Source organism: Equus asinus, chromosome 28 (genome assembly GCF_041296235.1).
Source record: "Equus asinus isolate D_3611 breed Donkey chromosome 28, EquAss-T2T_v2, whole genome shotgun sequence".
NCBI classification, from domain to species: domain Eukaryota; kingdom Metazoa; phylum Chordata; class Mammalia; order Perissodactyla; family Equidae; genus Equus; species Equus asinus.
Window position 1 is genome coordinate 47879695 of NC_091817.1, and position 13430 is coordinate 47893124.

General features: G+C 49.9%; 1 long non-coding RNA gene across 3 annotated transcripts in view; it reads left to right on the forward strand.

Annotated features, from left to right (window-relative positions):
• Positions 1-8230: 8230 nt before the first annotated feature.
• The window catches only part of LOC139042363 (uncharacterized), a 15128-nt gene continuing 9928 nt past the window's right edge, over positions 8231-13430 (forward strand). Inside the window, exons 1-3 of one of the 3 annotated variants that reach the window (XR_011499040.1) lie at positions 8231-9521; positions 10137-10237; positions 12533-13430. The exon at positions 12533-13430 is cut by the window's right edge and continues 890 nt beyond it. This is a non-coding gene — a long non-coding RNA (uncharacterized lncRNA). Of the gene's footprint in view, positions 9522-10136; positions 10238-10375; positions 11314-12532 lie in introns of those variants that run through there. The other 2 variants (XR_011499038.1, XR_011499039.1) reach the window with 2 other exon arrangements.

Sequence of the window (13430 nt, forward strand, 5' to 3'; positions counted from 1 at the left end):
TGTGCCGGGCGGTTCCAGTGCCCCTTGACTGCTTCCCTCTCAAGCTTCTGTGTCTCTTCTCACTTCTACCCCATGGCTCTCTCCAGCACTGGGGGAGTTTATCAGCTCAGAGCAGGGCAGCCTAGCAGTGCCAGGACTCCACTCCTCCAGGAGGAATCCTCAGCGATGAGGGGTGGGGTTTGGTGGAGAAACACCCCAGATTCCCCATCCTTCAATGGGACAACTTTGAAGTGCATTCTCCACGGTGCACCGGAGGACCCGTGGCTCTGAATCCCAGGATGTATATTAATGCATCTCATTAGTGCGTCTTTTCATGGCTCGTCTCCCTTCCCTGCCGGACCTCCCCACTCGCTCACTTGTGCTTCCAGAGGTCACCTCGTAAAGAAGCTCTGGGCACTCTAGTTCTGTCTCAGGCTGTGCCTTCAGGGGGCCCCACACGGAGCAGCTATTACATGGAGGCAGGGTGTCAAGTTTGGGCCAGAAATGTGAGAATCAGAAGAAGTCAGAGAGTAGGGACATGGAGGAGATGTGGTCAATATTTTAAAAACAAACTAATGACAACAAAGAAAACACAAATTTGTGGACTTGGAGGTGGGCCTCAGAGCTAAAGGGCCAGAATGGTCAGCACTTCTGGGGAGCGAGTGGAAGCTGAACCACAGACCCGGAAAGAAGGGATGAAGATGCGTTCTCATTGTCTTTCTTCCTGCTAGGAGCTTCTCTCTGCTTCTGGAGAAGGCAGGAAACTCTCCCCAAACACTGTTAAGCTGAGTGGAACTTTTAGATAAATGTCTGAGAGGATTCCCAGCACAGACCCTTGGCAGGTGGTCTTGAAGGGGCCTGAGGCTCGTTTCATTATTTTATAATATCCCATGGAAACTGTACGCTTTTGGGACTTTTTGCCTGTGCTAATTCAGTATCTTCCAATGGGATAATATTTCATGTCTTTGAGCCCATCTTACTCCTAGTTACATATGCTTTTATTTGATTTTCTTATTCATACTAATCAATTACAATTTAACTCAGTTGGTTTCTTCATGTAAAAAAGAAATTTCCCAAATGTGCTTTGAGTGGAAAAATAATAAAAGAGGTCTTTTGCAGTGAAAATATTGGAAACCACTGATTCGATCCGACATTCCTATTTTACAGAAGAGGAAAACTGAGAGCCAGAATGGTTAAGCGGTCTGCTTTGGGTTACACATCTGGATGACAGAGTGAATACTCAAACATATTCCAGAACGAGTTTTAAAGAAAAAGAGGCCATCCAATGGTGTGCAAGAATAAGCATTTGTTTCTTGCTTGTGCATCTGCTGAGGTTTGGCCGAGACGGGCCGAGGTTTGGCTGATCTAGGATGGGCCCAGCTGTGCCAGGCTCTGAGCTCGGGGTTGGGCTAACCAGGGCATGTCCTTCTCGTGGCCAAACACAGGATTGCAAGAGGGAAAACCCAACTGTGTAAGCACACGTCAAGCCTTTGCCAGTGTGATGTCTGCTCAGTGTCTTAGCCAAAGCAAGCCACAGGGCCAAGCTCAAAGTCAAGCAGTGGAGAGGTCCATTCCTTCCACGGAGCTGGGGTTGCGGAGGGAGCGAATGTTTGTTGAACGATGATTTGATCGACCACAGGGGCTGAATCTCATGAGAAGAGAGGCATATCTGAGGCACACACTTCACTGGCCCGGATCATTGCAGGGGTGGCCAGCTTTCCAGTCGGAAGCTTCACCTTGACTTCCTAATTCAGCTGGGTCTCCTTGTTCGCACCTGCCGGCAGCCAAGATGGCCGCATTTTCTGATGAGAAGTCTGCCAGTTTTCTCATGTTTGTTCCTCTAAACTCAAGGTCTTTCTTTCTCTGGCTTTTAAGTTTCTCTCTTCATCCCTGTTCTTCAGCAGCATCCTCACGCTATGCCTTGGGGAGGTTTTCTTTGTGTTTATCCTGCTTGAGTTTCCTTGATCTTCTTGGGTCAGTAGATTTATAGTTATTATCAAGGTTGGAAAAATTTTTGCCATCATTTCTTCCATTATTTTTTCACTCCTTTCTCTCTCGCTCTCGCCCCTCCTTGTGGGACTTCAATTACAGGCGTATTAGACTGAGTGATGTTGTCCCATGAAACTGTGTTTTGATTTATTTGGTTTACGCTGCTGCGTCTGCAAGTTCACCATCTCTTCTTCAGCAATGATTAATCTTCCTTAAAGCTCACCCCGTGAAATTCTCATTTCAGATATAGTATTTTCAGCTCTAAACATCCCGCTTGTTTCTTTTTATATCTTCCAGTTCTTTCTTCATTATGTTCATGTTTTTCTTTAAATCCTTGAGCAGATCTGTAAAAACTGTTTACAGTCCTTCCATGCTAATGCTAACATTGTTGTCACTTTTGGCTCTGTTTCTTTTGATTGATTTTTATTGTGGTTATAGGTCACCTTTTACTGCTTTTCACATGTCTAGTAATTTTTGATTGGACGCCAAGCATTACAAATGCCTATGATTGAGTTGTTGGATTCCGTTGTCCTCTTTTAAGGAGGGTTGAAATTTATTTTGGCAGGAGGTTAAGTTACTTGAAAATCAGCTTCATCCTTTGAGGCTTGTTTTTAATCTTTGTTGGGGAGGCCTGGAGTAGCCCTATGGATAAGGCACAACCCTTCTGGAATCTCTACTGAGTGTCCTGTTTTGCACATGGTCTAGAGGGCAGCCCAGAGTTATAGGAGCTGAGTTCTGAGTTGTGTCTGCCCTCAGACTTGCTCTGTTACGTTACCCAAATCACTTAACATCACTTGGCCTTACTTTTCTCATATGTCAGGTATAGAATTTGGTCTTGATTAGTGGTTTTCATGCTGTTTTATTCAGGGGTTGCATGGGAGTAGGTGAACAAATGCCTTGGGGGGAGAAGGCAAATAGAAGTTTCAACCAGAAGCTCTTACTCGATTTCTATCAAAACAGCTTCATGTTTATCTGTTTCACACATCGGAGCTCTACCTAAGGCTTCATAGAAAGAATTACCGTTAAATGAAAAATTTGAGAAACCACTATATAAATATCTCTAGGTTGCACGCCGCTTCTGTGTGACGTTCACCAAAATCAGCGTGTGGGTCTGTATGAGCATTGACAGCAAACGATTTTGTGGATGCAGCCATCCCTTTAGAGATTTTTTTGTATCCAAAAATGTGAGCATAAAGTTCTACTATGAGCTAAATTGGTGCTCTGTTTAAGAGGAATGCTTTGTCTTTAGAAAAAATGTAAAATAATGTCACACTGTAAAAGCAAATAGTAGTGTAACACTACCCTATTCCACTGGATCCATGAATTCAAACCACTTTCATATCCCCCCGCTACAAGCACCCTTCTCCCAGAGTTATAATATCTCTGTTGGTGTCACTAGTGGCTTCTCTCTCCGGTCTGGGTCGGGTCGTCTATTCTTAGAGAAGAAATTGCATTGGGTCGTCAGTATTCTGGGAGATCAGGAGCTGCTCCACGCACGTCCGCAGGAGTGAGAGCTCAGCCCAGCCCAGCAGCCATGTAGTCGTTCATTAAAAACCGGTCTCCACAGCTCTCCTGGGTATTAGAGTCTTAATTTATTAGAGGGTAAAATATGTTTTGGCATAAGCTTCTATTGAATCTAGTTGTAGCTTGAATATTCCCAACAGGATTTGGTTATGGCCACTTTAAAGGTAACAGTAGCCTTCGGGGTTCGAGTAATTGCAACATGGCATGTGAGGAATCTATGCAGAAAAAAATGTGTCCCTTGTAAGAAACCAGGACATTTATTTGAATTGATAAGGCGTGAAGAGAACCCAAAGCGCGGTTCACAGACTGGGCTCTGTGCCAAATGAGCCGGGCCTCACATCCGATCCATGAGGCGGGGGTGACCGTTGGGAATGGAAGGCCACCTAGGTGTGAGTTCCAGATCGTTTCCTTCCAGTTGAGGGGCCCGAGGTTCTCGGTGCCCCACAGCCCCTCCCCTCACCGTTTTAGCATGTGAGTCTCCCTTCCAACTGCCTGCACCTGTGTTTCCAGCCTAAGACTACCAGAGCGAGCTCTACTATGCACACAGTAGGCCTGCAGGGCTGGGGCAATAATGCCTCGGCAGATGCTGAGGGCAGCTAGTGAGTTGGCAGATGACTCTCTCAGCTCCCTGTCCCCTTAGGGTGGAAAGAGGGATTACGCTCCTGTGGGTCTGAGTGTCCCTTGCTTGACGTAGCTCCCTGCACTGGCTCTCTCTCCTGCCTGTCTCACCTCCTCACTCCCCTCCTGGTATTTCCTGGGACCACCTCCCAGATCTTCCACTTGTGCAAGAATCCTTGTCTCAGGCTCTGCGTGGGAGACACTTGACCTGAGACAGGATAAAGTGAGCCCACACAAGTATGTTGTCGGTACTTACTCTGTGCTCTGATCACACAAGTGATTTCCTCCTCTGTCTCTGGGTAGGTCCTGGAGCCTGGATGTTCCCAGTTTGTGGATGGCAATAACACAGCTCTAGCTCCAGAGCAAGAGGAGACGTGCAGACAGGGAGTCAGGATTCTCCTGGGAGCGCCACTGTGGTTTCATGCATCTCTGCCCCCCTGGACCAGATCATCCTCGATTCCCTGCAGGAGGTCACGTGTGGAGAGTTCAGACTCCTAGGGGTGTGAGCTATTATGGGGGAGGCCTGGCAGCAGGAGGGAGGCGGGTGAGGCTGGGGGCTGCCGAGTAGCTGGAGCCTCTGGGAGGCAGCTGGTCCACGATAAGATGTTGCAAGGGCAGCAGGAAGGCTCAAGGCCAAATTCCAACGTTTTCGCTCAGGTAGAGGATTTTTGGTGGTGGGGGAGAGGGGCGCGTGCTCTGTAAGCGAACCATCGCTGACTCCATCTCCTTTATCTGTTGCCCCAAATGGTGTTATTTCCTCCCCCGAAAATGTCTTCTAGCAGCATAGACAAAACGTGACTGTTACTTCTTCTATCGCATTCCTCCCCTGCTCTCGTGCCAGCCTGGGCTACTGACGTTGCTTATCAATTTATGCTCTTCTTGTACAGACTCCCCCCGCTCTGGGGCCCGCTCCCATGGACCAGAGCCCTGAGATGCTGCCAAGGCTCGGGCTGGGCTGGCCCGGAGGGAGCCGTATTATATACATTTGTACACAGACACTTAAAAATAAACCCGCCGGCCGGCCTCGGAGCGCCTCCTTGGCTGACAGGAGAAGTGCTCGGTTTGGGTGCTGGCCCCCGGCTGCCCGGTCCGCAGTGCTCAAGGCCTTCCCTGTCACGCTGGGAGGTTCAGCCCGGGACCCGAGGGACGCCGGGGAAGTGGAGAAGCTTCTCAGAGGAGGCCCCGTCCTGCCCGGGGCCTGGCGGATTAGAGAAATACGTAGAATTTCCAAATTTAGCATTCAGGAATCGCTTCGTGTAAACAAGGGCGGCTTGCACGGCCGAGATGCGAAGTAGATAATGCCAAAAAAGTCCCCCTTTGCGACTGAATTCTGTGATTCTGCAGCCAACCTCCAAGCCGACTGTTGGTGCAAGTGAAGGGTGGCTTCCTGCTGTCCGTCTGCATGGGTGGTCGGGCTGCAAATGAAATATCCAGGCTGACAAATGCTTTTACAAAGGCCAGATTATACACTGTAAACCTACTGTCAGCTGGGCAGAAGAGAAATCTAAATGCCTCTCTACCATTTAAAGATTTAATTTGGCCGCAAGACGAAAGCTCTGCTGGAGCGAGCCGAGCGGCCCAGCGTTTATAAATCGCTGTCGGAGCTGCAGCGAGCTGGGAGGAGGGCACCCACCAGCCTGACACAAACAGCCTTCCCGATGCTTCGGGAGATCTGGGTATTGTTACCGAGACAAAGTGCTCCAGAGCAAAGGAAAGCAAAACAGAATTTCTGGAGGGGACCAAGTCTAGGCTTCGCTGAGATCTCGGGAGCATCCAGGTTCACCGAGTGTCAAAGGGTGAATTATTTCAAGGGAGAAAATAGAGCAACCTGTGGACCAGGAAACACGTCCCACTGGGGAGGATGCTCCAGGAGGGGAATCGGTTCTTGACCCCCTTTGCTGCGTGTGTTTGTGGGAACCCAAACCCACAACTTTCCCGGAAAGAGCCAGCCTTCTCCCCTGGATGTGTGGAGGGCGGGTGGGGAGCAAGGGCACTGAAGATTCTGCAGCCACACGCCTTCGCCACCTGGACACTCCACTCAGCGCAGACAGGCAGCAGAGTCCTGATGTGTGGATGAGAGAAAAGGCCGGGGGAGAAGGGCTTTGTGGGGACTCATCTACCAAAGGGGGGCTCTGCTCTCCAGGCCAGGTCCCTCCCCCCTTCCAGCCTCTCACAGCCACATCAACAGCGAAGGCATCCATGGGAGTCTTATAAAGCCAGGCTGCCTGGGGAGGGGTGGCTTGTTATTTCAATCCAGATCCTTGCATCCTCTTGGACATGGGAGAGTCAGGGTCTCAGGATCTTGTGAGCCAGAAAGAGCCTGGGGAGGCTGGATGTGGCACAGTGAGTGACCAGACTGTCCTTCTCCATAAGCAAAACCAGAGGAGGAGTCATTGTTCAATTCTCACATCCAACAAATGTTTTCTGAGCACCTGCTATGTGCCTAGCACTATTCTAGAAGCTTGGGAAGCATGAATGTACAGAGCAGGTAGAGGTCTCTGTTTCCATGGAGCCGACATTCCAGAGGGAGGAGACAGACTGAATTAGAAACATAATTAACAAGGAAATCATGCAGAGGAACAGCTGATGCAAAGGCCCTGGGGCAGGGCTCCGCCTGGAGGGGTAGAAGAGAGAGAGGCATGGAGTCCAGTGTGGCTGGAGCAGGGAGGGAAGGGAAAGTAGGGGGCAATGAGGTCAGAGATATGATAGGAGTTGGGCGAAGGGGGTGGGCCAATGGTATAGGGCAGGGCTGGGCAATTTGGGAGCCACCAGTCTCATGTGGCCCTTTACATTTATGTTAATTCAAATAAAATCAAGCTAAAAATCCACTCCTCAACTGCACTAGCTACATTTCAGATGCTCAATAGCCACACGTGGCTGGTGGCTACTGTACTGAATGGCGCAGATCCAGAACATTCCATCATTGCAGAAAATGCTACCGGGCAGCACTGCTCTAGGGTAAAGACCATAGTCAGAACTGCGGGTTCTGCCCTGGCAGACATGGGAAGCCGTTGCAGGGTTTTGACACGAGGACTGACGTTTTCTAAGGGTGCCTCCGGCTGCTGTGCTGAGAAGTGGTTCTGGAGAGACAAGGGGGAGATTCACAGGTGTGGTCCGGACAGAAAGTGACCCGCGCCAGGTCACTCTGCACGTCAGTGCAGAGCCGGGTCTATGTAGAACCAGGTCTCCGTCTGGGGGTCTTCTCATTAGGAAGGGCCTTGCTCCTCTATGCATTGAATTATAGAGGCTCATCTTCGCACGTGTACACGGGCTTGTGCATGTACCTGCGTGTATATACACCCACATAGAGAGGTGCATCCGTGGTGTGTGTGTAATATGACACTTGTATGTGTGTATGTCCATCCTTACACGTATGTATGTATATATAGAATTTTTCCAATGGGCGTGTTTTATCTTTTTCATAGCTTTATCGGAGTATAACTTACATACCGGAAAATCCACCCTGTTTGAGTGTCTAATTCACTGACCTCCAGTAAATCGACTGAGCTGTTCATCTGTTGACACAACGCAGCCCTGTGCGTGCTCTGAGCAGGGATCCGGAGCAGAGGGTCCAGCTTGCGTTTTCCGGGCTCTCTGACAGGTGTCCCCAGCGTGGCTGCGGCCGGTTGGAGCAACTGCCCCAGCTGGAAAGTGTCCTCCCCTTGGGGTCACGGAGGTGCAAGTGGCTTGTCACTGGGAAGCACTCACACGTAAGACAGGCAAACCCTCAGACAGCCCTTCTAGAAGAGATGTGTCGCATCTGTTCCTGCCCCCCGATGCCCCCTCTTCCTTCCTCTGGCGGGCGGTGTCTCCCCATCTTTTCTCAGAATCTCTAAGTATCTTGCTTTAGTCCTGGTTTTTCCAGCCTTCTGGCCAAAAGTATACACAGGAAAAATACACAGAGAGGCTGGGCGCCTCTCCCCGCCGAGCTAACATTTAGGGGAAAGAAGATTAAACAGATAGTCCAGGGTTGGCTTGTATTACTACGCTATCCTTTAAAAAGCAAAGGGTTTTAGCAAAAAAAAAAAAAAAAAAAAAAAAAAATCCAACAAAGAGGGAAACGGTTCCAAGCTCTTTAAGAGAAACGATCTGGTTTATGAAGCAAGTCTCAGCCTTCTAGGTCTTTCTAGTCATCAAGACGGTCACTCATTCATTTATTCATCGAGTATTAATTGAGGGCCTACTGTGTGCCAGGTCTACTCTACAGAGACGAGTCAGGATCGGTTCTTGTCTTCAAGATGCCCGTAGTCCACTTGAGGACAGGAGGGGTTTTGTGCAGACTGTTTATTACTTTCCGTGAGCCTCGACGTCTGGGGCATTCCTGGGAGCACAGAGAGCATAGGAGTTCGGAGGAGAAAGAGAAGGAGGGCTGAGACCAGGTGAGCCGCCACACGTCAGGCTCTTCTACCGGGGTTTGTGTGCGACCCTTCCCACATGCCCGGCTGCAGTCACTGTCATGTGGTTAACGCACCGCCCCAAACTTCACAGCACAAGACGACAAGGACTTTCCCAGGCTCGTGGGCTCTGCGCTTGCGGAATTTGGACAGAGCACAGCGGAAATGGCTCGTCTTTGCTCTGCAATGGCTGGGGCTTCAGCGAGGAACATTCCAAGGCTGGGTGACTCCGTGGCGGAGGGCTGGAATCGTCCAGAGGCCCCCTCTGGGCTGGGAGGACCCCAAGTCTCCAAATGCTCCCTGATATGCCTTCCCGGGGCCTCCTCGCAGAGCTTGGGCTGCCTCCAGCACGGAGGCCTCAGTGTAGCCAAACTTCTTCCGTGCTGGCCCAGCGCCCCAACAGATGCATTGCAAAGAACAAGGTGGAAGTGTGTCACCTGTTATGGCCAGCCTCGGAAGTCTTGCCGTGACACCTCTGTTGCATTCTAGCGTTCATAAGTGAGTCACAACCCCGCCCGGACTCAGAGGGAGGGACACACCTCTTCCTGGGAGGAGGGTCACACTGTAGACGTGCGTGTTGGATGGAAGACGTTGCTGTGGTCATCTGTGGGAAAGGTCATCTGGATGACAGTTGAAGGAAATGGGGCACAGAGAAGTGAAGTAAGTTGCTCAAGGCTACACAGCTGCAAGTGACTCAGCCAAGATTTGAGCCTCAGTTAGTGTCCAGGCTCCTCTCTCTGTTTTTCCAGATCACTGTGGGCAAGGATGTGTCTTGCTCTTGGCTGACTGCTCCGACTTCTGCAGGCCGCAGCTTTTCCATGACCCCCACGTTCTGTGCTCCTTGTGCTGTCTCCCTCCCGCCCTCCCTCCTGCAGACGGAGCTGCAGCCCGGGCGCAGTTTCAGTCGAGAGCGGGAGCCCCGAGTGCTTGCTTATCACTAATAATATTTTCCCCCCGAGCTGAATCCCTTTCACATCCGGTCCCTCAACTCGTCTGGACTAGAAGCCATAGCCGAAGGTGAGTGTGAGCTGCCCCCTCTGAAAACCTTGCAGGGAGGGGAGAATGGGGGGTCCCAACATGCTGGGGACCCCCACAAGTAGAGCGAGAGTCTGGGGAAGCACACAGAGTTTTGTGATCCTTTTCAAAACTCAGAGCTGCTGGGCAAATGCATTCTGCTGAACTGCCGTTTTCACTGTTATGATTAAAGTTTTGAGATTTGAAAAAAATTAGCGGAATGTTTAATTTAATGGAATATTGTATGGCAAGAAAAGCGAGTGAAGCCCTGATTCATGCTACCATGTGGATGAAGCTTGAAAACATTTTGCTGAGTGAAAGAAGCCAGACACAAAGGACCACATATCGCATGATTCCATCTAGGAAAGGTCCAGAATAGGCAAACGCCTAAACACAGAAAGCGGGCTTGTGGTTGCAGAGTTACGGGAAAATTGGTAGTGACTGCCAGGTGTCCGGGGTTTCTTTTTGAGGTAAAGAAAATGTTTAAAGTTGAATTGTACCCTGTAAACTGGCGAATTGTTTGTTTGTGAATTATATCTCAAAAAGGCTGTTAAAAATAAATTTTCTTGTTTTTCATACTGCATTTTCTTGCTACATGTTCACTTCGGAAAAATTAAGAACTACAGATATTCAAAAAGAAGAAAGTAGACACCACCACCCTACCGCTTAAAAATAAGCCCCACGGACCCCTTGGCACACGTAATTCCAAACACACCAGCGTGAGTGTTTCATTTTTGTTGTTTTACAGTTTTTGGCTGGTTTTTGTTGTTGATGTTGTTTTCTAACAAGTGTGAAATCACAGTGTAGAGAATGGTTTGTGTCCTGACAAGTCTTCGAAACGTCTGTTTTCTGGACAGAATGGATCTAATTAGACTGTGGAGACCCGGTAAACACTGCAATTGCAACCACGGAGCGGAAGCTCGCTGCTGGGAAAGGCAGCGGCCCAGGGCCCTGCGCAGTTTCCACTGGGCGGCTGCTGAACTCAGGTTTCGTAAACAGGAGAGTCACCACGATGGTTTCCAGAGCCGAGCATCTGTCCTGGCCGCGGGGCATCTGGTCAGGCCGTGGACGAGCTCCGGTGGGAGGCCAGCGGGTGATGGTTCAGGTCAACCCTAGCAGGGGGGTAACGATCGAGGCAGAAGGTTTCACCCCCAGAAATCTTTAAACCCCACTTACTTACCTATTCATTTATTTGTCTGGCTTTTTAAATTAAAAGGAGCAATTTATGCCCATAGCTACAAAAATCAACATGTACAAAGAGGAGCAGAGAGTGGAAGAAAATCTTCTTCTCCCAGACTCTGTATCTCTCCCTGGAGCCCACCAGCATGGCCAGTTCCATGCATGTTGGCTGTGTATACATAAGCTGCATCCTGCACGCTTTCCTCTCCCCTATGCCCAACCACAAGCTCAGAAATCAACTATATGCTCTCTTCTCTATCTGGCTCTTTAATTAAAAGAGAATATATATATATATATATATATCTTGAAGATTGTTCTATATCAGCGCACACAGATGTGATTTTTCTTTTTGACAGCTGTATAGCATTCCACTTTATGGGCATACCATAATTTATTAAACCAGTCCCCTATTGACAGATGTCGGTTATTTTTTGCATTTTGCTATTACAAATGGTGCTGCAATGAGCGATGTTTTACATATGTCTTTGCCTCTTACGTGACTAAAGCTGCAGAATAAATTCTTGGACACTGAATTGCCAGCTCATTGAAAATTCTGATAGCTCTCACATAGCTTGTTGCAAACTGTACCTCTCCAATTGTCCACAAGATCGCCTGCTCTGCCCCAATTTGGGGCATGTCTTTGATGACTCGTAAAAGGGAACAGGATACAGGTGTCCTTCTCTGCTTCCCAGAGTGGGGGAGGCGAGTTCTAGGTTGTAGTGGGTTTCCCCTTGTCCCTCAGTGGAGTGTCAGCTGCCCTGTGTCCAATCTCTGCAAGACCCTCAGGTCTGTTGCAGTGTCTGCTGTAGACGATGCTGCCTGCACCTCAGCATCCTCCTCCTTCCCTTCCTTTATTAATAAAGCCCCCGGCTTTTAACGAGGCCACGGCCACCCATCTACAGCCTTGCTTGAAGCTAGATGTGGCCGTGTGACCAAGCTCACACCTTCAGGACGTGAATGGAAATAACCAGGCAGCCTCTGCATCTCTTCATCTAAGGAAATTGCCTGCCTGCCACTTCGTCTCTTTCCCCAGCAACTGGGAGACGGAGACCATACACTGATGGCCCAACAAGGTGGATGGGACCTGAGTCCCTGGAGGATACAGGGGGCTGGAAGAAGCAGCCCCTGCTCCCTGTGTCTGTACGGGGGACAGCAGAGTGAAAACTCACCAGCCATCCAGGGTTGCTCAGCTTTGGGAGGACCAGGAGACAAGCCTAGGGCGGGAACTCGGCATCAGTGAGGGGACTGGAGAGAAGAAAGAGAGGCCTGGTTGGTGATCCCGTCTTGGGCATCCCTGCAGAGTCCAGAAGGAGCCTGCAGGCCTTGAGGAATGGGCGAGTTGAGGTCCTCACGAATACAGAGGGCTCCGTGAGCCGGTGACCTGGCCATTCCCGCTGATGGGGTGGCCACTGCTCCTGAGGACACTGGGTTTTGCAGGGATTACCCAACTTGCAGGCTACATAATTTCTTGGAAATTGCAAAGCAGGTTGCAAAGCAGGTTGGAATTCTGAGGCCTCACTGCCTGGTTCCAGCTGCTCCAGGAACCAAATCACCAACCAACAGCTGGAGCGAACACTCATAAAAAGTCACCCGGCCTCTGCCCTCTGGCTGCTTCCTGGAAACTGTTCTCAGCAGGCCCTCCCCGCCCACGCAGAGAAGCCCAGATCTGATCTCCCCACCCAGCCCCTCAGTGGCAGAGCACTGGAGTTCCTGAGACTCCCTAAATCATGCTGGCTGTTGGCTTTGAGTGTTTCTGGAACCCAACTAAAGGAAAGGAAGCCGAATAACCATTAATAACGACTTCGTTTTCTCTCTTGGCTCTTGGTTCCTCGCAGACATGGGAGAAGTTGTCCGGGCATCGAAGTAAATGGGCCATTGAGACAAAAGAAGTCACAATGAGAAGAGCTTCAAAGGTGGCACCTACAAAGAAGAAGCGGGTTCTGGTCATCCATTTATCACTTATCTAAAAGATACATGCTCGACTCTGCTGTCCGCAGATTGCGGTGCAAGTGGCTGGGGATGCAGGAGGAAGACGGCACTGCCTCTCTCGCAGGGGGCTGAATGCCACCTGAGCCAGACGCCCAATAATCACAGATGGGAACTGCAATAAGAGGGGTGTGGGGAGTTAAATAGTGTCCCCCCAAATTCACATCCACCCAGAACCTCCAGATGTGACTTATTTGGAGACAGAGTCTTTGTAGATGTGTTTAAGGTAAGGATCCGATGAGGTCACACTGGGTCCAGATCACGGTGGGCCCTAAATTCCATGCGAGTGTCTTTATAGGAGACAGAAAAGGACATGCAGAGACAGACACAGGGAAGAAGGCCACGCAGCATGGCGGCAGGGGTTGCAATGATGTGCTGACAAGTGAAGGAAAGCCCAGGATTGCCAGCAACACCAGCAGCTAAGAGAAAGACGTGGAACAAATTCTCCCCTTGAGCCTTCAAGGAGAGCACGACATTGGAGACACCTTGATTTTGGACTTCTGGCTTCCTGAGCGGTGGGAGAATAAATTTCTCTTGTTTCAAGCCACCCAGCCAGTGGCAATTTGTGAAGGCAGCCACAGGAATCGAACACAGGTGTATGAAGACCTGCGGGTGCACAAGGGAGTGTGGCTTCTCCTCCCTGGAGAATCAGGGAGGGCTTCAAGGAGGAGGTGACAGTCAAACTGAGCCCTGAGGATGACGAAGAATTCTCTGGGCAGACAAGGGAGGAGAGATTGATTCCACGCA